This window comes from Macaca fascicularis, chromosome 8, assembly GCF_037993035.2.
Source record: "Macaca fascicularis isolate 582-1 chromosome 8, T2T-MFA8v1.1".
In the NCBI taxonomy this organism is placed as follows: domain Eukaryota; kingdom Metazoa; phylum Chordata; class Mammalia; order Primates; family Cercopithecidae; genus Macaca; species Macaca fascicularis.
Genome location: NC_088382.1, coordinates 8,048,962 through 8,075,752, shown reverse-complemented (window position 1 = coordinate 8,075,752; position 26,791 = coordinate 8,048,962). Strand labels below are relative to the sequence as shown.

Sequence of the window (26,791 nt, the reverse complement as noted above, 5' to 3'; positions counted from 1 at the left end):
ATTTGTGGGTGGGGCCTGACACACACTGCACAAGAGCTGCTTTTGCATGAATTGCTCTGCGGCTTTGGGCAATCACCCGCCCCGTGTCCTCTGTGAAGTGGGATGACAGGTGCGCAGGCTGCCAACATACCAAGCAGATAACACGGGCACAAGAACCGGCGTTCAGGGCCTGGCTCATGGAGGGGCCCCAAGTCCCAACTCAGCAGAGCCTGCCTTGATCCCAGGGTTATGGCTAGGGATTCCCAGCACGCAGGACTTTCTGTGCTCAAGGCAGCATGGTCCCTGGGCAAACTGGGAAGAGCTGGCTGCCCCAGTAGGGCAGAGGGCCTGGCCCTGTGTGGGAACCGCCTGTCTCCAGGGCGCTTGCCAACATCTGCTGCTGGCCATGACTCAGCACTTTCAATGGTGGAAAAACCACCCCTTGTTTCTGAATCACAAACCCCAGGTGTGCCCTGACCCGAGTGGCCCTGGGAGGCGCACAGGAGGAACCGGGGCACTCACTCTCCACATGGCCCATCCCCACAGTGACCAGAAGGGCCCACTCATAATAGCCCTTGCCCTGCTGGGCCGGACCCTGGTGGGTGCAGAGGTGGCCCAGCTGCAGGAGCACGTGGTGAAGTCCCGGCCACACTCCCTGCAGGGCAGCCTCGATAACAGCTGCACGGCCTCCAGGAGGTAGTGCTGGGCCATGCTGCTGGCACCCGCGTGCAGGCACAGGGTCCCGAAGTTGGCCAGCACCACTGCCTGGTTCCTCCGCTGGCCCAGGTCCTGAGCTGCCCGCAGGGTGCTGTAGTAGCCCTAGGCTGCCTGTCTCGTCTGGCCCAGCAGGGCAAGGGCTACTATGCCTTCAGAGCCACGTCTCTCTCTTGTCATCTAACCCATTTAAACTCTCCTTTCAAACTATATGCCAGACCTCACCACCTCTCACCTTTCTCATCATTTCCAACCAGGTCCAGCCCTCATCATAGCGCTCTGGGTTACTGCAAAAGCCTCCCAATCGCCAGGCACAGTGGCTCATGCTTGTAATCCCAGTACTTTGGTAGGCCAAGGCAGGTGGATCATCAGAGGTCAGGAGTTCAAGACCAGCCTGGCCAACATGGTGAAACCCCTCTACTAAAAATACAAAAAATTAGCCAAGCATGGTCGTGGGCGCCTGTAATCCCTGCTATTCGGGAGGCTGAAGCAGGAGAACCACTTGAACTCAGAAGGCAGAGGTTACAGTGAACCAAGATGGTGCCATTGCACTCCAGCCTGGGTGACAAGAGCGAAACTCCATCTCAGAAGGTTAAAAAAAAAAAAGCCTCCCAACCCACTTCTCTCCTTACACCTTTCACCCTGCCCTGCATTCTACCTTCCACTCTCAAACATTTCAGGAAAAAAAAAAAAATTGTATCCACAGAGAGAGAAAGAGAAAGTACAAATGGGGTGAAATGTTTGGGGAATCTGAGGGAAGAGTATATGGGAATTCTCTGTACTGTTTTTGCAAATTTCTATAAGTCTGGATTATTTTGAATTCAAGAGTTAGACAAAGAAAAAACAAAAACAAAAACAAAAACAAAACACTCTCTCCCTTTGTGAACCCATCCTGTCTTTCCCCTGGCAACTGAAGGACGCTCTCAACTAACACATCTATTTTCTCATGAACACGAAAAGAACCCTTGCCTAGTTTTGACTTTCTGTGCTTGACAGAAGAAGTGTGTGTGTGTGTGTGTGTGTGTGTATTTCATATATATGTGTGTGTGTATATATATGTGTGTGGTGTGTGTGTATATACAGAGAGGGAGAAATATATATGTGTGTATATATATATAAATACATTGTAAATTTGCAATGGTAATATATATATATGTAAATATATGTGTGTGTGTGTGTAGATATATATAATACATACCCCATAGCCTGTCCTTAACCAGTTCTAAACTTAGTGGGAAAAACACATACCTCAGCAGAGAATTTCAAAATAATATGATGAATATTTTGATAGAGTGATGTGTTGCTATGGAACACGCTGCTAAGACACAAAACCTCTAGATGGGGCAATGAATGAATGAAGTTTTGCACCTATAGGCACCCCCTCTGATATCCCCTCAAACGTTTATACTTATATGCATTTGCTTCCCCCAGGACCCCCGTTTCATAAGGGTTAGTCCTAGAGCCTAGCGAGTTCCTACTACAGCTGGCACACATATGCCATTCAAGAAACAGTGGCTGAGTGAATGACGAGTTAAGAACCATTTGTCAGCCAGTGCTCAGTAATACAACATGCACTGGTATGCAAATTATATTTTTGTTGAAAGCAACGGCAGGACCACAAATTATCTTTCCAGAGAAAGCAAACCTCAAAAGCTTCTTTACCCTACTAAAGCACATTCTAAGAAGCTCCCCTTATATAAAAGAAACCCTGGTAGTTGTGAAGGTGGCCCCCAGCTCTGACAGTCTTGAACCCTGCAGGCGCGGAGGTCACACAGCAGAAGAACAACAGAGGGAAACATCATCAGGCTTCAAATATGTTTGAACCAGAGATGGCAAATAGGCTGCAGCCAACTGAAAACACCAGAGATTCATGGTGGCCACCTGAGGGGTTGTGCTCTTAAAAAACAAAAATAAAAAATAAAAATTAAAAAATTAAAAAAGGAAGGGGTCAAGAATCCATCAAGTCTGACTGAGACGTGTATCACTGACTAACACCCCGTATGGTAAAAGTACTCCGGTGCGCTTTGGGTACTCACAGCTTCTGCAGTATTCAAAGGCGTGTGCTTCCCTGAGACTAAGCCACGGGAATACCCCCAGCAACAATGCCAGGAGAAACGTGTAACGTGGATTTGGCTAGAAATACAGTTGTCTTTAACAAATTAACACTGTATAAATCCTGACTTATTAGAGCCTGCGAGAATGACATTCTCAATGATAACAGTTATCACTACAATCTCCAAACATCTGCGATTCTGCAAGGAGGAACTGTGACAGCGCAGGCCACATGTCCAGAATGCTTCCCAGACTGCCTGTTACAGAATACAAGAAATGAAACCCCCCCTAAGAATGCCTTCACTCACATTTAGCCAGTTGTTCCTTTGTGTGCATCTCTGTGCTAAAATGGCCATTCTTCCCCACAGCCTGAAGTCATACGCTAAAATAAATGAGACTCACATGAAGCCAGAAACAAGCAGATGCCAAGGAAACCAACACAAACGAAATGGGCTGGAGAGTGTGGCCAGGAGGATGGTACTTCCCAGGAAGCAATTACTTCATCTCTGCCCATGAAGCAGGCAGCTGTCACTGTCCCCCAGGCCCACGCCAGCCACTCGAAGTAGGTTCTAACCAAACTACCTCCAACAATCAACGTAAATATACCACATAATTGGCTTCTGAAAGGACACCTTGCAACCAACAAGAAACTGTTAGCACAACTTTGACAAACTGCAAATAAAAACCTTGGAAAGGGATCAACACTGCCACATTTTGACTCAAATACTGTTACGTGGTAGCACTGCAATAATTCACTGAAACAAAAGAATGAATGAGGAATATGTTTATAGGAATCAGAGGAAGCATGACTAATCATTTAAAGAAATAGGTCAAGAAACTGCTAGGTTCAGATGCTACCGTGAGACACTGTCAGGGCCTTAGGCAAATTCACTTCTCTTGGTCCTGTTTCTAGGTTCATCAAAAACCAGCTTTGGACTAGGGAATCTGTTGCTTTCCAATGCCTTCCTTCTGCGATTCCAGCCCAGATTTTAGGACTGCTCTCCCACTTGGTATATGAAAGCATTTTCTATGTATAATAGCAAGAGTACATTTCTGTGCTGAATGCGGTTTGGGACCTACTCTATGAGGCAGAATATCGTCATGTAACTTTAAGCATGACGACAAGGCACACTCTAGATAAGAATAACACATAAGATGTGGCCATACACCTGCGCGTGCCTGGCAGGGAGATGGGGAAGTCTCATTTAATGAAGCCGGGGTGCCTGTGGCACCTTAACATCCTCAGTCCACATCAAGTTCACAACGTCCTTCTGACATCCAACCACAGGTATCACATACTTTTCCATACTTTCCACCCAAGATTAAAATATGCAGAGCACCGTGATAAAGACGCCTCCATCCCCAGCATGTGGGCTCTCGTTCTGTAGAATTACATACTTTCGGGGCAAAATGGTGACCAGGTTGCAGAGGCAAGCAAGAATGGGCTCCGTGGGGACAGCAGGCCCTGCAGCAGCCACCACTCCTGTCGCCACAGTCTGATGCAGCTGCAGAGAAGCTGTGGCTGAGGCCATTCACTTTGTGAGAAAACCGCACAGGAGGGAAAAGCTAGGGAAGGTAGGGAAGAGGGCAATGTCAGGCTTCTGAGCCCAAGCCAAGCCATCGCATCCCCTGTGACTTGCACGTATATGCCCAGATGGCCTGAAGTAACTGAAGAATCACAAAAGAAGTGCAAATGCCCTGTCCCACCTTAACTGATGACATTCTACCACAAAACAAGTGCAAATGCCCTCTCCCACCTTAACTGAGGACATTCTACCACAAAAGAAGTGAAAATGGCCAGTCCTTGCCTTAAGCGATGATATTATCTTGTGAAATTCCTTTCCTGGCTCATCCTGGCTCAAAAAGCTCCCACACTGAGCACCTTGTGACCCCCACTCTTGCCCACCTGAGAACAACCCCCCTTTGAATGTGATTTTCCTTTACCTACCCAAATCCTATAAAACGGCCCCACCCTTATCTCCCTTCGCTGACTCTCTTTTTCGGACTCAGTCCGCCTGCACTCAGCTGATTAAAAAGCTTTATTGCTCACACAAAGCCTGTTTGGTGGTCTCTTCACACGGACGCGCATGACAGGCAGGTGCAGAGCCAGGGAAGGATCTGTGATGAGAACAGAAAGAAATGCACCTCCCTGTACACACACTCGGATTTTATGACAATGTGCACAGGGGGCTGAACTGGATGCCTGAGAACATTCCTCCAAGTTCTTTTGCTGATTTTCTAAATATTGGTGTAAAATCTGAACTCAGAAAATTTTTTTTAAATCACTTCAATCAACATCTTTGTCTGGTGCTCAGCATCATGTCTACATGATCATCTAGAAAACCAACTTCTGTTCTAAGGCTCACATCCTCCTATAAAGTCCCAGGGATTTCACCAGGGAATGCACCTCTCATTCGCATCAAGAACACACATAACTACCATTAAAGAAATGCTTAATTTGCTTACACAATTTTTTAAACACCCAGATTTGAAATACAATAGAGAAGACAAATTTTGATAGCTCTGCTTTCCAACTGCGAACCGCGGGTGGAGAAAATAACCTGCCATGATTTCTAACCAGTCAACAACCTGTCTTCCCTGGCTGCAGTAGGAGCAATCTTTCTGAGCTCAGGATGAAAAAGAACCCAGCTGGTTAGGGGACAGATAATCGTCAGTTCTCAGCGGGCCTCCTGGGTCCCAAATCCCCATGTGATACCTGGAAGTAAAAAGCTATCAATGACCAAGCATCTGAACGCTTATCCCACCTTGCCATCTGCTTCTCCTGCCATGCAAATATAAAATTAATAAGCCTGGTATTAGAGAACAGAGTTGGTGCTGCATCTGTCTTCCTAAAATTACGGATAATTACCAGCCCACAATGGCTTCTAATCAGATTTAAGTGGTCCCTTAGACAGGAAGCTAAAGTGCCTCAGCCCTAAACTGAGAAGAAAACAGAAACTGGAATGCTCTAGGTTTGATCTTCTCTCCCTTGTTCTAAAGTTGCTGTTCCGAAATCTCCTTCTACTGTCTTGTTCATAAAATGTATGAGAAACAGGGAAATGTAAAGACATGATAGAAATGACCACTTTCTCTAGGTACAAACTTTGTGAACATGATTTTCAGCTGCTGGGCTTTTTCTCCACAAACTGTGAGCCTGGAGTACATTTTCTCCCTCGTGGTTACACATTCAGAGTCAGGGAGGTGGCTTGAGCAGTAAAGAGGGGAGTGCAGTGAGAAGTGACCGGGCACTGAGAAGGGCAGACAGGGACTCTACCTCAGTGGCCTGCAGCACTCCTGGGCCTCGACCTTTACTTTTCTATCTGTACAAGGGATCTAAAGGCCCGTGATTCTAGGCCACGACAGCTCTTCATACACACATACACAAACATCACACGCCTATGTGAAAAGCTGTGACACTTGGCTGATTTCCTGAAGAAGTTATCTTGTATCATTTCTACTCAAGGACTCCACCTCCTTCCAGACAAGTATCTGAGGATGATGGGCTATCCCACAGCAACGTGTGTAACCTCTCCTGCTTACGATCCCCATTCACATAGCATTTTCCAAAAGCATTTGGTGTGAAGTGACAGAAGAAAGAAGAAGAAGGTTCTTTCAGCCCATTCATTCATTCATTCATTCATTCAACAAATATTGACTGACTACGTGTCAGGCACTGGTGATATAACAGGGAACATCTAGTTTTGTAGGCAGAGACAGACAACCAAAAAGAGTGATCAATGCTGAAGAGGAAAATACACCAGGAAACAGGAAAGAACAATACCCCAACCACCCTACACTGGGGTGACGCTAGCGTTACAAAATGGAAACAGCACCCGGGCGCGGTGGCTCACACCTGTAATCTCAGCTCTTTGGGAGACTGAGGCAGGTGGATCACCTGAGTTCAGGAGTTCAAGATCAGCCTGACCAACACGGCGAAACCCTGTCTCTACTAAAAACATAAAAATTAGCTGGACATGGTGGCACATGCCTGTAATCCCAGTTACTCAGGAAGCTGAGGCACAAGAATCACTTGAACCTGGGAGGCAGACGTTGGAATGAGCCGAGATCTTGCCACTGCACTCCAGCCTGGGCGACAGAGCAAGACGCTGTCTCAAAAAAAGTAAAAATAAAAATAAAATGTAAACAGAGAATAAGATACCAAAAGAAAGAACATGAAAGATTTTGTAACAAAAACCTTTGTAAGCTGATACTTTCCTTCCTGGATCCTTGTCCCTTACAAATGGAAAAAAAGGGCGGGTAGGAGGTAGCATCAAAATGATGTTTTCGGATGGCTTCGGGTTTCAGATGTCTGACAGCCATACTCATGTACTTCAAGGAAAAAGCTCTAGCTCTATAAGCCATCTGGGCAATGGTTTAATGTCTCTTTTTTTTTTTCCCCAAACAGTTTTAAAATACAGGAAAACGTGTGTATTTATTTGGCTGCTCTGTGCCCGCACACGTGCAAACTGTGCTAACAGGTTTTTCCACGTTTTGCTGAATTTGCCAGCTTGCCATAAACAGGCTTCCATGTCTTAATTGTCTATAAATAGCACAAACACCCAAAAATGCAAATCAAGACAAGCTGTCCCTTCAACTGCTGCTGCCATGATGACAGCAAGCGACAATTGGCCAAATCAATACGTGGAGACTGAAGCTGTCCGGCAGAGAGCAGAGGGCCAACTGCTTTTCCCATAGCATTTAAAGAAACAAGCGGAAACGGCTCTCCACACAGGACAGACACGTCCTTTGTTCTTTGAATAAATGCTGCCAATGCCCAAAATACTTTCTCCATCACACTATCTATATGGAATTCAAGTTCCTTCCAATACCATGAGTAACGCCAGTGATAGACTATGTTTAGCCATAATGACCCATTAGCATTCTTTTTCCTCTAAAATGTTGAAATAATAACATTGAGTGAGCACTCACGAGGTTCCAGGCTCTGAGTTTGATCTCGTTTAGTTCTCATTGAAATCCTGTAAGATCAGTACCATATTCTCTCATTTTTCCTAGATGAGGAAACTGAGGCACAGAAAGGCTAAGTAAGTTGTCCATGGTCACAGGTTATTTAGGAACTTTTCTCCAAACTTTCAAAAGTTAACTACTGCCACTATTACAAATGGGTTTCTGTTTGTTTGTTTCTGTTTTTTTCGAGACAGGGTCTTGCTCTGACCAGGCTGGAGTGCAGTGGAGTGATGATGGTTCACTGCAGCCTCCACTTCCTGGGCTCAAGTGATTCTCGCACCTCAGCCTCTCCACAGTAGCTGGGATTACAGGCATGAGCCACCACACTTGACTATATTTTAATTTTTATTTTTTGTAGGGATGGGTTTTCACCATGCTGCCCAGACTGGTTCCAAACTCTGGGCTCAAGAGATCCTCCCAGGTTCGCCTCCCAAAGTGCTGGGATTACAGGTGTAAGCCACTGTGCACAGCCCTACAAATGTGACTTGTACAAAGTCAGAGCAGTGAGCAGGAGGAGAACAGAGACTTCAGCGAGTCTCCTGGCTGTGGCAACACCATATCCCTCCTCCATACCGTAACGTGTCTACACCCACCAAGCTCCTAGACGTTGCAGGCAGGCCAGCTCAGAGACCAAACAGCAGTCAAGAAAGAGAAGATGCAGACATGCGTCCTGATTTCAGCTCGAGCGTGCCTCTCTGCCCTGCAGCTGCACAGGCAGAAACCAGGGGCTGTGAATGTGAGGCAGTGTGTTTGTTTCCTGGCAGGTAATCTTTTGGGAGACCATCCCATACAATTAGTGTTACACTTCTCAAAAAGGAAGTGTGACTTTTATAGAAAAATCGATTCCATTTGGGAGAAAGGTCTAATAAAACCACAAAAGTATAATACATTCATACAACAACAAATTAAATTCATCTATCACGAACTGAAATCCCAAAGCCCTCTGGGCACACAGCTGCTTTTCTGAGCTGAAATTCAGCTCCAGTTGAGAAACAGGTCAACTTTTGTAAAAAGATTTCTTTTTCACATGCCTTCAATAAAAATTCCTTTCCCTCACTTGTCATTTTCCAGATTTAATGGCTCTGTTGGCCTTCCGCTCACTTAGGCCATGAGCACTAACTGCATGTCTGCTACGGCCCGGACTCCAAGGGAGGCACCTGAGGGAACACAGATGACCACAGCACAGCGACACCCTCAAGGAGCACACATGGGGAAGGCAAGATGATACAATCGAAGCCTTCACACACAAAAGAACTTGGCATCCATACCCCGTCCCATTTCTAGAAAACAACGATGCTGAGTCAGTAACATTTACCGAACAGCCTGCAGTGTGGAGGCAGGCACGAGGGGGCTTCATGCGGGGAAGAGCACCTTCAGAAGGGGGCATGCAAGCAACGTGGAGGCAGGAGACGCCCCCACACACAAAGGCCAGCCTGAGGACCTGCAGAAATGCCCATGCATCTGGGAGGAGGGAGAGAGGACAAGATACCGAAATGCTCCAAAATGAATAGAAGCCTCCCAAGAACCTCTCCCAAGATGGGGCAGGAATTTACAAAACACCAAACCGAGCATGCGCAGTTACCTGAGCAGAGCGCCACCAGAGCGAGCTATCCAGGAAGAAACAGGGTCACTAGAAGCCTGAGCCTCTACTCCCAGCTCTGAGACTCATTCACCCTATGACCTTGGTGAAGGCTCTTAGCTTCTGCGAGCCACAAGAGAATCACGGGAAAACAGAAGATATGAAAACTGCTCTGCCTTTTTCACTGAACTGCTGAGGGAATAAAATCAGATAATGGATTTTTAAATTCTCTGTGAGTTACGAAGCAAAATACAAACGCATGACATCATTCTTACCATTAACAACAGCACTGTCAAATTAAGAGAAGAGTTAAGACCACAGCATTTTCCACCCCCCGACTCCCCAGAGAAATAGTGAGTCCAGCCGATGTATTTGGGCAACCCCAGTATCTAGGCTTCGAGAGCCTCAAACAGCTCATGAACTCTGACAGTATCGCTCCAGCCCAGTGCTCACTAAGTTCTTCAAGACAGCCAACTGACAGAAAATACTACAGATTTTTCAGCTGGGCTTGAAGCCCTCCAAGCTCCCAGCACAGCTAAACAACGAAGAAGAGATTTTCTGCCACTAGGCTCAAAAGCTGGCTTTTGTAGATTCCCATAGAAAGAACATTCAAGGCCAGGCATGGCGGCTTATGCCTGTAATCCCAGCAATTTGGGAAGCCGAGGCAGGAGGATCACCTGAGGTCAGAAGTTCAAGAACACCCTGGCCAATATGGCGAAGCCCCGTCTGTACTAAAAATACAAAAATTAGCCGGGCATGCTGGCGGGCACCTGTAATCCCAGCTACTCGGGAGGCTGAGGCAGGAAAATCACTTGAACTGAGGAGGCTGAGGTTGCAGTGAGCTGAGATCACACCACTGCACTCCAGCCTGGGCCACAAGAGCAAAACTCCATCTCAAAGAAAAAAAGAAAGAAAGAGCATTCTTTTTTGCTGATGTTAAGTTTCCTGTGCTTGACACAGGGAAATCATACAACACTGAAATCCTGAAAAACGTATCATAAAAAGCATTTAGTGACTGAAAATACATTCAATATAACCTGTAACAGTGAGTTCCCCTCCTCTTTCCAGCCAGCTCCACTAACGCTGTGACCCTTAACAATGCTTTCACTACCACAGAGGAAAATTAATAGGACCGCTTACCCCTCTCAGCTGACAGCTAAACCAGTGCTTCTCCATGGGCTCACTAAAGATGACCTTTACCCAAAACCAGCCTGCAATGACCCTGTACATGTTGACTAACAATTTCAACATTCCCATATTCTTTGTCCACTCCTAAGGAAGATGAACTGAAGCCAGGTGTCTCCAAGTCAGAGCTAACAGAGGCCTTAAACATCAGATGGCCCATCTCCTTCTTTGACAACCGGGGGTTCTAAAGCTGAGCTTACGGAAGAAAACAGCCTGTTTAGTAACAAAGTGAAAACCAAAGTCTAGTCACCTAACCTCTGGTCCAGAACTCCTGCGACAACCCAGCACCCACATAGGATGAGTCTCCCTAACCAGAAACTCTGAAATCCACAACTTTTTCAGTGCCGACGTGACGCTCAACGAAATGTTCATTGGAGCAGCTCAGATTCTGGATTTTTGAATTCAGGATGCTCAACCAGCAAGTATAATACAAATATTCAAAAATCCAAAAATGTAAAGAAATCTGAGACACTTCTGGTTCCAAGCAGTTTGGATGAGGGATAGTCAACCTGCATTTTTTTTTTTACTCTAATGAAGGAAATTAAAAACGAGGCCCGAGCAAAGTCATTCAATCCACACTAAAGTCATTCAATAGTTTAATTAGTACCCATTTAAAGTTAAGTGCTACCCACAGATATTTAAAAGGATGAACACATACATGCCTATAATCCCAGAACTTTGGAAGGCCGAGGCGGGAGGATCACCTGATGTCAGAAGTTCAAGACCAGCCCAGCCAGCATGGTGAAACTCCATCTCTACTAAAAATGTAAAAATTAGCCAGGCGTGGTGGCACACACCTGTTATCCCAGCTACTTGGGAGGCTGAGGCACGAGAATCTCTTGAACCTGGGGGGAGCACTTTGCAGTGAGTCGAGATCACACCACTGTATTCCAGCCTGGACCACAGAGCAAGACTCTGTCTCAAAAAAAAAAAGAAAAAATAAAATTAATTTAAATTGTGTTTTCACATGGAGCCCATGTTCCCAGAACACAAGCCCTGCTCTGTGCTCCAAGGGCTCACAAGGTGCCCCTTTATCTTAATACTCACCATATTCCATGGCAGCCATTGGCACGTGTCTGTCCATCGCACTAGACTTCCTGTACATGAGGCAGGGATCATATATTATTATCTTTCTGTCCCCAATGTCTGGCCTAGAAGACACTCAGTAAATGATTCCTGAACTAAGTCAGATACTAAGACATGTTAAACTTGTATTAACAAAATTGATTTAATAAGTTTCCCAATGCAGCGTTCATACCACACAGCTTAAATCTCAACCTGCGGATTTATCTTGTGTTCTGCTAGATTATCACCTATTAACATTCAGGAGGCACCTAGTATGTGCTGGGCATTACTAATTGCTGGGGACCTAGCAGTGACAAACAACATTCCTTGTTCAAAGAGAAGTTCTAGTATAAAGAGGAATAGAAGGAACAAGCTAGATTGATGAGAGAGCTAAGAAAAGGACAGGCTGCCATGGGAAGCACCTGGTCTTGTCTGGATGGTACACAGTTAATGAAGTCTGAGTGCTTCATATAGCATAAGATCATCTCCTCCAAAGAAGCGAATGAAGCTTTGATTCCCCAGTACCAGAAGTCACCAGAAAGGTGCCCACAGCCACATGCTTAGTGTACGAAGTGAAACCAAACAAAGAAAGCTCCAACTTCCAGAGGCAACGGTCCAATTATGAAATCCTCTGGCTACGTTCAATTGAAATTCAAGGTATTCAAGAGGCCAATATTTCAGTGATAAATTAACCCAACCACTTAAAACTAAAGTAGTCATTGGTTCAAGGGGTAAGGGTATACTACCTTTTACAAATTTATTAGCTCTTAATATTTACATTTGAATATGATGATGATGGTGTAATAATAACTTTACTGAGTAGTTACTATGTGTTAGGCACCAAACTAAGCACTTTACACACACATTTGCACAATCCTGTGAGATGATAATGACCCCTTGTCATCCCATTTCATAGATGAAAGTCAGGTTTATATAAGCTTAAAAACTTGTCCCAAATGCCACAGCTAGTTAGCAAAACCCAGGCAGCCTGACTCCATAGGCCTTGTTTAAAGAATATTTATAAACTGTCCAGCACAGCGGTGGTACAAACAAGAGTTCAATAAATGCCTAAAGAGCACTTCATACCCAAAATCATTTCCCGCCAATCAAACTAGACTTACTCTGGTTCTGGACAACCAACTGTCAAATCATTGTTCCATGAAGAAAAGGTGGAATGGGTAGAGATCAGAATAGAGTGAATAACTGGTAAATATACTTCATGGCAGGTAGTAACAGGATGTGGCATTTAGGCTATTTCCACATTTGTTTGCATAACACTTTTTTTCACAGTTCTAAAGCACAAGAACCATTCTAAGCTGGTGAAAGCATCAGGCATGTCTATGATCCAGGACTCCAATTCACTGTGGATCAGTGGATCTCAGCCTTTATGGTATATCAGAACCACCTGGGGGTTTTTAACAGCACTATAGCTGCGCAGGCTCCATTCCTGCAGATTCTATTTCAACTGGTCGGGAGTAAGCACGCATGCTTTTTTCACAGCCCCCCAGATGCAGCTAGGTTTACAAACCACTGTCCAAGATGCTCTCACACTTCCGCTCAGTTCAACACACACTCACTGAGATTCTAAGCACTACAAATCAGGCTAAGTTAACAAGTCAGGCTCCACTCCCTAATAATACTGGCAAAGAAACCAATATCAGAGATTTATTCCAGTCCAAAGCAAATAAATTGCCGGGTGAAAAAATGCCCTGGCATAGTTTGCCACACAAAACAACTTCCTGTATCTTCCTGGTCAGTAGCGTAGGGACTGACTCTGAGCCATGAGAATTCAGAATCAGGGGAAAATGCCAGTCTGAGGCATCTGCCACACTCCTAGCACACCCCCAAAAGCACCCAGCTACACTTCACATCCACTGTCCTAACAGGGGTCGAAATAGGGAAGAGCAGTGCAATACAGAAAACAGAGCCTGCTGGGTGCCAAAAGGCTGGGGAATTCCAGTCCTAGCCCTGCAACCAATCGCTCTGGTCACTTCCCTCTGGTCCTGGTGTGGCCAACAGTTACGTGAGAGGGTGAGGCATAAAAACACAGATGTCAGGCAAGCTCCAGCATCCAAAATACATAGAAATTAAAAAGCATTAAGGTGATATCAAGGAATGTATGCCATCAACCAGAAAAGTAACTGAAGTATTCCTTTTCCCATTCATAAGAAATCAAAAGTGGAAGCAGAAAATTGATCAATCAGCCTACCAAGTTGACTGGGGCAACAGAATACACTCACGAATTCTGTTCAAAACAGTGGGGGTGACAGACCAAAAGGAGAACGGCAGAGCGTCCCTCTCTCCTCTGTCCACCCATGCCACGAGCACGTGAATGAGTCCACACGCAGTGCCCAGTCTCCTGTTCCACTGACGCCAGCGTCCACTCACCGCAAGCCTACTAAGTGCTACATGTGCTATGATGCTCCCTCATCTCATCACCATAGACATCCCTGCTGGAGGTGAGTATGTGACAGATGAAAATCACGGAGGCCTAGGGAGGTTGAGACCCGCATTCCCACTGCGGTGAGGGCGTGCTTGAGAGGGACCCCACGGCTGGGCCCTCCATGCTGCTCTCCTCAGTAATCACTCCCGGACCAGAGCAGCGAGGGGGAATTTTCTTCCTCTCACTATTTTCAGTCCCTTGGCTGATCCACCATTCCCCAGAAAGCTATCGAGTCCTGGCAGCTCTGAGGTCACAAAGCCATAAATGCATGGGACACACAGCCCATCTGTCTCTAACGGGTCTTTTACTTGTCATGCTGGTCATTTCTAAGAGCAGATGGGTTAAGAAAGACTTGGCAAGTTACCACAAAATGACGCCTCCACTCCTCCCTGGGGGAAGGCTGACTAGCGAGCAGTCAGGCCGGCTTTCTTCCCCTACTCCCTGCATTCCTGTCCCTAAGGAGCCACAGACAATCCCACCAAATATAGGCAGGAGACAGCCACCTCCTTCCTACAGCTGGAGCGGGGAAGGGTCCTCTCGGGCCTTTCTAACTGCATGAAAACCAAACTGTGAGCTGTACTGACCCGGGCCTCACCCATGTTACAGGCATGTACAACACAGGTGCCCAGTGGTATCATCACACAGAACTACGAATGTGCTTTCCTTCGTTTTCATACAATGATTCCAGAACCGCTATTCACACAGCTCCACTTCTCACACATACGACGTGCTTCACGGATTACACAGCATTTTCACCAAGCCCCTCATCCGCTCCTCCCAGCAGCCTTATGTGATCCCTTCAGTATGCTTCCTCATCTCCATTTCTTAAGAAATGGAGTTTCTGAGGTTATGAAACCAAAACTTTCCCAAGAACATCCAGCTAGTGTTAGAACCAGGATATGAGGGCTTCTGATTCTAGAACCAGTATTTGTGCCACTATTCCACATGGGCCCCTCCAGGGATTTCTGCCTGATCTTGAAATGCAGACAGCAAATCCATCTCTCTACAGTCCTGGGGTTCCCTATAGACAAGAAGTCAAACTTCTAACAGAAAGCTTATACTTATTTGGAAGACTACCTGGGACATTTCTTTTAAGTTAGTTTGTTCATGTTTTGGAAAGATTGTTCCAATGGCAATGTGGCACATGAAGTGTAGAAAGGATTCCATGATGAGGCAGAGAAACAATTCGGTGGCTCTTACAACAGTTCAAATGAGGCATGAGGCGCAACCAGAAAGGACAGAGGGAAAATGCATTGGAAAGAAATGCAAAATGAAGTCCACTCAGACCCAGGATGGAAAAAAGGGGAGTAGGCATGATGGTGGTTTCTAGTTTGAAAGACTGATGAACAAGGATGTCATTAACTACTGCAGAGTGGTATCTGGGGCCTGGGTGCACCAGTTTGTTTAACCATTCACCTGCTGAGCAGTCTCCGGGCTGTTTCCAGTTTCTAGCCTTTATAAATAATGCTGCTATGAATAGATACATAAAGGCTTTTGTGTGAACATAAGTCTTCATTTCTCTGGGATAACTGCCCATGAATGTGAGTGCTGCATCCTATGGCAATTGCACATTGAGTTTTTTAAGAAACTGTCAAGCTGTTTTCCAGAATGGCTGTACCATCTTCCATTCCCACCAGCCAAGTGTGAGTGATCTCGTTTCCCCGCATCCTCACCAGCACTGGTCTTGTTACTACTTTTATTTTAGGCATTCTGATAGGTGTATAGTGACGTGGCTTTAATGTGCATTTTTCTGATGGCTCATGATGTTGAACATCTTTTCATGTGTTTATATTTTATCTGAAATGTCTCTTTAGGTCTTTTATTCATTTTCAAAGTAGATGATTTGGTTTCACTGCTGAATTTTGATGGTTCTTTATATATTATAGATATGAGTCCTTTATCAGACATCTGGTTTGCAAATAGTTTCTCCCAGTCTCTAGCTCCTCTTTTCATCTTTATTTTGCATTTTATGTTTTAGTCCATGATCCATTTTGAGTTAATTTTTGAATGAGGTATGAGGTTTAGATCAGAGTTCAGGTTTTTTTCCTATGAATAATCAGGTAGCCAGTAACTTTTTTTAAGAGACAAGGTCTCACTCTGTCACCCAGGCTGGAATGCAATGACAAGATCAGAGCTCACTGCAGCCTCAACTCCTGGGCTCAAGTTATCCTCCTGCTTCAGCCTCCTGGAGTAGCTGGGAACACAGGCAGGTGCCACCATGACCAGTTTTTTTTTTTAGTTTTTGTAGAGACAAGGTCTTGAGCCATGTTACCCAGGCTGGTGTGGAACTCCTAGGCTAAAGTCATCATCCCACTTATATGGGGACAGGCAGTGGCACATGACTGTAATCATAACACTTTGGGAGGATGAAGCAGGAGAATCACTTGAACCCAGGAATTCCAGACCAGTTTGAGCAACAGAGGAAGGCCCTGTCTCTGCAAAAAATTTTAAACATTAGCTGGGCATGGTGTTGTACACCTGTGGTCCCAGCTACTTGGGAGGCTGTGGTGGGAGGATCTCTCGAGCCTATGAGGCTGAGGCTGCAGTGAGCCATGATCGCACCACTACATTCCAGCCTGGGAGAAAGTGAGACCCTGTCTCCAAATAAAAAAAAAAAAAAAATGCTAGAGCATCCCCCATATTAAAGACAGGTATTGTCTTTTTAAAAATTTAATTACAGTTATATAATGGACATGTAAAATGTCCACTTTGAAAGTTTGAAAAATATGTAACTCTCAGTATTCTTACCTTAAAATTCTGATTCCTACCTAAGATATCGCATACTGTTTACATAAGTATCACAATGCCTGGACAACAACTAAAAATGTATACGAGGGAGAACAATGAACATGTATGCCTATTAATTAAGGTATATTTCCCCCTTATTACATAAGCAAGTCATCACGGCAAACCCCTGTGACTGTATCTAAAGCAAGCCTACAGTTTTACTTCTCTGTATTACAAAATGCAACGCTAAAATTCAAATACTCTATATTTCCTGAAGCCAAGGGTAGTTTACTTAAAATAAATACCTGGGGTGTATATCAAAAATACGAAAAAGCTAGCTACTTCATAGCCATTCCAATCTAAGTTCAGCTTTTTCTTTTTTAATTGACACATAATTGTGTACTGTACATACGTATGGAGTACACATAGTGATGTTATAATACATGTAATGTATGTGATCAGTGTAATTAGCATATTCACCATATCAAACATTTATCATTTCTTTGTGTTGGTAACGTTCAATACCCTTCCTCCAATTATCTGGAACCATATATTCTTTTTTTTTTTTTTTTTTTTTTTTTTTTTGAGACAAAGTCTTGTTCTATTGCCCAGGCTGGAGTGCAGTGGTGTGATCTCAGCTCACTGCAACATCTGCTTCCCAGGTTCAAGCTATTCTCCTGCCTCAGCCTCCCTGGTAGCTGGTGTTACAGGCACCCACCACTATGCCTGGCTAATTTTTGTATTTTTAGTAGAGACAGGGTTTCACCACATTGGCCAGGCTCATCTCAAACTCTTGACCTCAGGTGATCCACCCACCTCAGCCTCCCAAAGTGCTAGGATTACAGGCATGAGCCACCGCACCCAGCCTGAAACTATATATTCTTGTTAACTATAGTCATCCTATGTTATAGAACACTAGAACTTATTCCTATCCAGCTATAATTTTGTATCCTTTAACAAATTTCTCCCTATCTCCCTCTTCCCCCACCCTTCTCACCCTCTAGGATCCTCTACTTTCAACTTCCATGAGATCCACTCTTTTTTGCCTTCCACATAAGAGAACATGTGCTGTGTAACTTTCTGTCCCTGGCTATTTCATAATATCTTCCAGTTCCATCCACGTTGCTGAGAATAACAGGAATTCATCCTGTGTTATGGCTGAACAGTACTCCACTGTGTATAAAGACCACATTTTCTCTACCCATCATCTGCTGTTGGACACCGAGGCTGATTCCATATCTTGGCTACGGTGAACAGTGCCGCAGGAAACACAGAGGTGCAGATGCCCCTTCGACACTGATTTCCTTTTCTTTGGGTATCTACACTGTAGTGGGACTGCTGGATCACACTGTAATTTCATTTGCAGTTTTCTGAAGAACCTCCATACTCTTTGCCACAGTGGGTGTCCTAGCTTACTCTTACTCTTTTTCATTTTTCTCTTTGAGACAGAGTCTCACTGTTGCCCAGGCTGGAGTACAGTGGTGCAATCTTGGTTTGCTTACTGTAGCATCCGCCTCCCGGGTTCCAGTGGTTCTCATGCCTCGGCCTCCCGAGTAACTGGGATTATGGGCGCCCGCCACTGCACCCGGCAAATTTTTGTATTTTTTAGTAGAGATGAGGTTTCACCACGTTGGCCAGGCTGGTCTTGAACTCCTGGCCTCAAGTGACCCGCCCACCTGAGCCGCCCAACAGTGCTGGAATTACAGGTGTGATACACCGCTCCCAGGTAATCTTTGTGTTTTTAGTAGAGACGGGGTTTCACCATGTTGGCCAGGCTGATTTCAAACTCCTGACATCAGGTGTTCTGCCCGCCACGGCCTCCCAAAGTACTGGGATGTCAGCGTGTGCCCCACGCCCAGCCAGCTGCTCTAGTTTACACCCCCCTACAGTGTGTAAGAGCTCCCTTTTCTCCATATCCTCGCCAGCACTTGTTATTTTTTGTCTTTTTGATAATACCCATCCTAACAGGTGAGAGGATACCTCACTGCGGTTTTTGATTTGCATTTCTCTGATTATAAGTGATACGGAGCATTTTTTTCACATATTTTTTGGCCATTTGTATGTCTTCCTTCAAGAAATGTCTGTTCGGTTGGGTGCAGTGACACAAACCTGTAAGCCCAGCACTCAGAACGCTAAGGCAGGAGGACAGCTTGAGCCTAGACCAGCCTAGGCAGCATAGCAAAACCCTAGCTCAAAAAAAAATTTTTTTTAAAAGAAATATCTGTGTCTGTTCAGCTTTTTGACCTCCAAAAATTAAGAGCCCATTTTGGAATCTGACAACCTGCCTGATTCAGAGACAATCTGTGTTTGTTTCTACTCTGCTACTTCCTATGTGACTTTGGGAAGTTCCCTTAGCCACTTTGAGCTCAACTTCCGCAACATTAACCAGGAATAAGTACCACCTGCCTCTGCTGGTTAACGCTGAGGACTGAAAGGAGAACATCCACAATGCCACTTCACGATGCCGCCTGGCGGAAGCCCCTCAATGCGGGGCTGGTAGGATCAATTGAAGCCAAGTACAACTTTCCTTTCCACTTTCCCAGGCTCACTATGCATGCGATTAGCAAGGAATAGCGAGTAAAGGAAACCAAAATAATTGCTTAATTTTTAATAAGAAATTTTTTTAAAGTGGGGGTGCTGGAAAAATAAGAGGGAGAGGAGGGGAAGCAAAAGCAGCCGGTCACATGTTCTAGTCCAGGGCTCATCCCCAGCCTCCTCACTCAGGCAATCACCAGTCCCCACCTCCTGGGGAGGGGTACTTTCTCCGCTGGCTTCACCTACAGGGAAGGCACTGCCACAGGTATTCAGAAACCAGGAGCACCTTGAAATGGGCAATGTGCTTTGGGTAGGAGACCTACAATTTCCCCAAAGAAACCACGGCACAAAAGTGACCCACATAGGAGGCACCAACGGCTGTAAATACTTGGTGGCAAAAACGGATGTCATACCTTCTGTACAGGAGACACACACTCAAATAAAACTTGCCAAAATAGCAGAGAAAAAAATACAGCAGACATCCAGTGCCATTCTGTTACAGAAATATTTATATCCCAAAGCCAGGGACCTCTCTGGAACACTGTCTTTATTTCCACGTTTCATGGAAGATGTTTGAGTGCACTCACGTGTGTCTCAACAAACCTCCAGTCCCTGCTCCAAACCCTGTGGCTCCTCAGCAAAACCCAAAAACAAGTATCAGTTTTCCTTCCAAATGGGAAATTTCCTCACCTAGCGAAACCAGCATCAAATCCACTTGTTATGAGATAGCTGATTACAGGCGAAGTCCTCTAGTCCCAGGATGACCTCTTCCTGGCTTGCAGACAGCCACCTTTCTTCTTGTTTCCTCACACCAGGGCAGTGGGAGCTCTCTGCTTTCTCTTTTTTTTTTTTTTTGAGACAGAGTCTCCACTCTGTCACCAGGCTGGAGTGCAGTGGCACAATCTCAGCTCACTGCAACCTCCGACTCCCTGGTTCAAGCAACTCTCCTGCCTCAGCCTCCCGAGTAGCTGGGATTACAGGCACGTGCCACCACACCCAACTCATTTTTGTATTTTTAGTAGAAACAGGGTTTCAGGATGGTCTCAATTTCCTGACCTCGTGATCTGCCCACCTCAGCCTCCCAAAGTGCTGGGATTACAGGTGTGAGCCACCACACCCGGCCTGGTTTCTCTTCTTCTAACCGCACTAATCCTGTCAGACCAGGGCCCATGCTCATGACCTCATCTAACCCTAATCACCTCCCAAAGGTCCTATCCCCTAATACCATCACACTGGCAGTTAGGGCTCCAGTACAAGAATCTGGGGGAGACATAAACATTCAGTTTATAACAATGTCTTTTCAATCCTGTTGAAAAAACAACCAAATGAGTAGGCGAAGAAGTACCTTATATGTAAACAAGTCAAGACTTTTCATATTTCTGCTAACACATTAAGGTCAATTTAAAATGTCTGATAACAAGAGTCAGAAGCAGAGATACATGAAAGTTAGCTACTCTGCATTTTAGGCCCACATTGAGCTGTCTTCCAATGACATTGTGGCACAAAGAACACCGCTTTCTATTCCTGGTTTTGCCACCAAAGAAGCTGGAACATTTCCATGTATTTCCGTTTATCTTGAAAATCACTGGGCTGATCTAGCAGACCTCCAAGGTCCCTTCCATTCACAAATTCCACAAATTACTTCCTACCAACAGAGGCTACACAAATAAACTACACTGATGAAGGGGAAAGCTAACACTAGCAAACAATGAGATGCACACAGACAAGACGTATAGAGAAGTGGATCAACCACAAACTGGTGGACGATGAGCCGGCGGGGGATAAAAACACATTCCCTAACGATGGACAGACAGGCAATGGCGCCGAGGTAGTATTGTTGAAGATTTCCTATTTTACATCTTCAAGATAAATGGCCCCATTGTTTATATTCATTCTGATTAAATGTGAACGTGAAAACTTCCTCCAGGGGACACAGACATCTAAAAAGTTCCCAATGTATCCAATTTGTCATTTGATATTTTTACTGACAAGAAAAATGAGGGACTGAATATACAAACAGACCATGCCTGATCATATGTATAAAGACAGAACTCAGACCACAACCGGTAGCTGCCCACCCAGGAAACCAATCCCCTATCTACAGTTAACAGCCAGGAGGCCAGCGAGGCTAGCACATCAGACAGGAAGCCAGACCGCTCTCTCTCCACAACCCAGAAACTAAACCACAACTCTGTCCCACGTGGCCTGGACTTGACTCAAAACTGACAGCCACCCTAATTTTGGCCCCTATTTCCAGTTAGGATAATTCAGAGAAAGCCATATACGCCCCTAACCAATCACATAGGACACCCCACTTCTGCACAGCCGCCTCCAGCCCCCACAACAGCCTCCACTGGGAGCCATTCTTTTCCGTCCTGAAGCTTCCCCACTCCTCATCCGCCACTCACTGGCATGTCAGTCTCTGCCACACGCAAGTGACGGTGCCGACTCCATTGTCACAGTAGCTCTGAGAAAGTCGCCTCTGCCTGTCTCATGTGGGCGGCCTTCCTTTATTTCCCCCAAAGAATAAGTCTTAAATGAGGGGCTTCTCTCTATATGGCCCAGCTATACAATTCAGAAGCCCAGCATGGCAGATTCCAAGCCTGGAAAGACCATACACCCCTCAGGTCTTCTTTCCACAAAATACAACTTCCTTGAGTTCTTCAAGTCACTCCCCACCAACCGGGGAAGGAACCACGTGTTATGGAAAGATCAAGGGCTTTGAAGTCAAGCTTTTGAGTTCATCAAGTACTTCATCTTTCTACTTAAGAAATTACATGGCCTTGGCCAGGTGTGGTGGCTCACACCTGTAATCCCAGCACTTTGGGAGGCTGAGTTAGGCAGATCACCCAAGGTTGGGAGTTCAAGACCAGCCTAACAAACATGGAAAAACCCCGTCCCTACTAAAAATACGAAATCAGCCTGGCGTGGTGGTGCATGCCTGTCATCCCAGCTACTCGGGAGGCTGAGGCAGGAGAATCACTTGAACCTGGGAAGCAGAGGTTGTGGTGAGCTGAGATGGCGCCATTGCACTCCAGCCTGGGCAGGAAGAACAAAACTCTGTCTCAAAAACAAACAAACAAACAAACAAATGACGTGACCTTGAACAATTTTCTTAACTTCTCTAAGCCGCTATCTTCATCTTCAATAAAATAATTTTACCTCCAAGATTGCATTAAATGGAATCCCACATGTAAAACAGCTGACAAATATTAGGGGCCCAACAGCGGTGCGCTCCTACTGCCGCCCCACTTTACCCCAAGGGAGAAGCGCAAGATGTCCAGAAAAAGCCTGTTGATCCCTACACCTCAGCATCCTGTGTTCACACAAGGCGCAGTGGCATCCAGACTTACCGGGGTCACCCAAATACAAGACATGTTTTGATTTTTCAACTTAGGTACACATGGCTTCTAACGTTCACCATATATGATCCATAACTTAGAAGAGATTTTCCTACACTACCCCATGGTTCTATTTTAGCAGACTTAGATGTGCCATAATAGCTCACTATCTTAAGCCCTCTTCAGTATCAAAAACAAAACTTTAACCTGTAACACAGTTATCAGCAGCGAAAGCGGAAAATGTACCTATGAGTCAAAATGACCCTCTGCCCCGCCCCACCCAACAAAAAGCTGTTCAGGAGGATTTGGGCTGGTTATGAGAATGCTGTCTGCATTCCCAGGGACAGACAAATGCCTACCCTGGTTAGAAGCTGCACTGCTCAGCCTCCAGGGTAGAAAGCTCCCCACACCCTCTACCCAAGGAGAAGAGAAACAAACGGGGTGGCCAGGCTCCAGGACGTGGACTGTTTAGTGTGGTTTCTGCAGTCCAGGTCACTGCCATGGGTGAAGCTTTTCCTTCCTTCTTTTCCACCCAAGTGGCCAAGGTCCTACGGCTGCTGTAGGGCCTCTTCCCTAGGATGAGTCAGCCCAGCCATTCCCCTTCCCTCTTTTTTTTTTTTTTTTTTTTTTTGTCTGTCACCCAAGCTGGAGTGCAGTGGCATAATCTTAGCTCACTGTCACTTCCGCCTTCCGGGTTCAAGCAATTCTCCTGCCTCAGCCTCCCAAGTACCTGGGATTACAGACGCCCACCGCCATGCCCAGCTAATTTTTATATTTTTAGTAGAGACGGAGTTTCAACTTGTTGGCCAGGCTGCTCTCGAACTCCCGACCTCAGGTGATCCACCTGCCTTGGCCTCCCAAAGTGCTGGGATTACAGGCATGAGCCACCACATCTGGCCGAGTCAGCCCAGCCATCCTGACTTTTTGTTCTGGCAAAATTACTCTCTTCCACGTCTACCTTCCAAGTAGCTAAATCAGAGATCTGGCCTTGGGGCAGGCTTGAAGAATCCCTGATTTTTGGTCCTCAAGAGGTCCTACCAGGGTCTGGGACAATTCCAAGACTTGTGTTCTTAAAGAGGAAAGAAACCTCACATATATGGCTCTCGCAGAGCTCAGGCAGAGCTCAGGCAAGGCTTGGGAGGCGGCCCTAAGGTTTGGGTGCGCCATCTATGATAACAGCTAAGAGATCTGAAGCCAGCTGTCTGGGTTCAAACCTCAATTCCAACAGCGCTGGCTGTGTGATGTTAGACAACGTCCCCAGCCTCTCTGTGGTTCCGTTTCCTCACTGTAAAAGGGCCACAATAATACAGCTGCTCTCAAAATTAAGTGAATTCGTGCATATAAGGTATTCAGAGCAATGCTTGGCACATGGGGGACTTCAATAGACACGTAATGAACAGAGTAACTTAGCAAGTAGTAAATAAATTCATGTAGGCCAGGCGCGGTGGCTCACGCCTGTAATTCCAAAACTTTGGGAGGCTGAGGCAAGAGGGTCACTTGAGCCCAGGAGTTTGAGACTAGCCTGGGCAACACAGCAATATTCCATCTCTAAAAATGTGTTTCTGTAACATATATGTATATATACATTCATATATTCAGTGTATTTATAATATACAAAATAGCTGGAATACAGACTTAACTATTCACAATGGTTACTTCTAGAGAAGGGGAATGCAAATTTCAGCTTTTTACCCCACACATATATTCTTGTATCATCTGAAATATTTAAGCAAATTGTATGTATAAATTTGCCCCAACACACATAGCAGAACAAAGTTTTGACTCAAAAATCTTCAAATCATGATGGAATTGTCCTGTGAAAGTAAAGTTATAGAGATGAAAAGTCTCCCTCCAGCCTAAATGCTCTTTCATATGACCTGTATTACACACACCAATGCAGACGCCCCAATCCTTTCCCCACTGTCACAAGAATTTTTCAGTGAACTGCATTCCCCTTTACAAACTAGATGATAGTTAGAGTTACCAGGCAAGAACGTGGATCCAGTTCTGCTTTTTCAAAGCCCAATGTTCTTCACATAATAGCAATGCATTCTTCAACTGGTCCACTGCCCCCAACACCTGAGCTCTCTGTTGTACACAACTCAGCGAGGCCTGGGAGAAAGCAGGTGCAAATTTCACTTACTCAGTAACAACACATCCCGCCTGATTCCTCTGCTGGGCTAGTTCTCAAGTCATCTTTTTTCTAAGCTTTCATTCGGCTCTACCACATGTAACTAGGCTGGGTAAAACACTTTACCAGGGTGTTTTTTTTTGTTTTTTTTTTTTTTTTGAGACAGAGTTTCACTCTGTAGACCACACTGGAGTGCAGTGATGCCATCTCAGCTCACTGCAACCTCCACCTCCCAGGTTCAAACGATTCTCCTGCTTCAGCCTTCCAAGTAGCTGGGACTACAGGCGCACCCAGGACTACCACCACACCCAGCTAATTTTTGTATTTTTAGTAAATATGGGGCTTCACCATATTGGCCAGGCTGGTCTCAAACTCCTGACCTCATGATCCGCCCGCCTTGGCCTCCCAAAGTGCTGGGATTACAGGCGTGAGTCACCGCACCTGGCCTACTTTACCAGTTTTATTCCTGAATTAAACCTATTATTACTATCAATAATGTCAATCAGTGCCATTTCATTCACCGTATGATACACACATAAAGCACTTCATACTCGCTCCACCTATCTGCTTTTCTGCAATGGCCACAGTGTTCCCCATCTTACATGACAGGCACAGACAAAGACAATGACTTCTCCAAGGTTCTGTAATTCACAATCAGTGGCAGAACCAACATGCCCAACCACGTCTGGCCAAGGCCTGTGTTTCAGCCACACCACCTGGTTGCTGCCCCTAACGCTCAATGGGCAAGTGACAGATCACTCCGATTGCAGAGGCTGCAGAAATGCCTTCCGCCGTGGTACAATGGACGGTTCGCTCTCAGCAGGGGAGGCAGGGGTGGGAATCAGCACACAGTTCTGCTAGGTTTCTCATGCAGGGCACAGACTATGTATTTTGTGCCTTGCTTTGCAGGTGAAATGTCTCCTGCCCCCTGTACAACAGCTTTCTTTGTCCTCTCCACATAAAAGTACAACTGAGTTCCTCAAGGGAAGGTAGTGATCACTGCCCTGTGCCACACCTGACTGATGTCCAAACAAGTGGACACACAGGCTCTTCTCTTATGGCCCAGGCTGCCCCCATCTGCTAAGCATCGAAAACTACACACAGGATTCGCAGAACATGAATGACATGGAGGTGACTGCTTTATCTCTGTTGAAAACTTACTGCACTCTCTTAAAAAAGGGAATTCAGGAAAAGCTGAACGTTTGAGGCTGGCTGGCTGTAATCTTCAGCTGCTGAGAAAGCCTCAGCTGCTCGGTTCCACGGAGGAAATCCAACTCCTCCCTCAAAGTCCAACTCAAGTACACCTCCTCTGCAGTGCCTGCCCCTTCCTCCCTTTCACAAGCATTGAAAGGAGCTGGACACATTCCTCAGCCCCGGGCTCAAAACTCCCTGAGCCTAGCACAAACACTTCCCATCCTCCCATCCCACCACCATATATCTCTCAAACTCCCTGAGCCCAGTACAAACACCACCTGGAAAGTCTCCGATAAGGAGACAGCCGTTCAAGGTTACTGAAAGCGCAGGAGCCAAAATAATTTGTTTCCCTGCAACTTTCGGGCTATAAAAAGCAAATGCTCGCATTGTTCGGGGCCCTCTTGTATACTCTGTAAAGGAGGGACCAGGTTCGAACTTGTAGTAAAGATCCTTGCCGCTTGGCTTTGACTCTGGACTCTGCTGGTCTTCTTTGGGGAACAAACAGTCTGGGCATAACAGCATGTGTTCCCTCTGCAGTCCCAGAGCATTCTATTGCCACCACTGGAGCCACACTGTCCCAGCCTACAGCCAGCTCAGTGCGCAGCTGCGTCTCCCTGTGTGTACCTGCACGCCCCACCTGGGCTGGAAGGCTGCCTCCTTCTCCTCCGCACAGAGGCCGCACTGAGGAACTACTGAATGAGGGATGGAGTGGATGAGCAAGATCAGCCAAGGGCTACAGGGAGTGACCTGCAGCTCCCAGCAGGAACAGCCCCTGCCCTGCCAATCCGGAGGTGCTGGCTCTGTTCTCAGCAGGGCCGCTAAAAGCTCCGTTATAACAGCTCTAGACTACAACGATCAACTTGGTGTCAGGCCCTAGAGAC

The 26,791-nt window shown here is 45.8% G+C and overlaps 2 protein-coding genes across 5 annotated transcripts in view; both read right to left on the bottom strand.

The window, feature by feature from the left end:
* DEFB108B (defensin beta 108B) overlaps window positions 1–26,791 on the bottom strand; it is an 875,574-nt gene that overhangs the window by 824,759 nt on the left and 24,024 nt on the right. The window lies entirely within an intron of this gene.
* Window positions 1–26,791, bottom strand: part of LOC135964596 (SH3 domain and tetratricopeptide repeat-containing protein 1-like) — a 49,382-nt gene that overhangs the window by 13,825 nt on the left and 8,766 nt on the right. Inside the window, exon 1 of one of the 4 annotated variants that reach the window (XM_065518746.2) lies at window positions 9,293–9,423. The exons of the other annotated variants lie outside the window; for them this stretch is intronic. The gene's annotated coding sequence lies outside the window, so the exon portion shown is untranslated. Of the gene's footprint in view, window positions 1–9,292; window positions 9,424–26,791 lie in introns of those variants that run through there. 4 annotated transcript variants of the gene reach the window in all.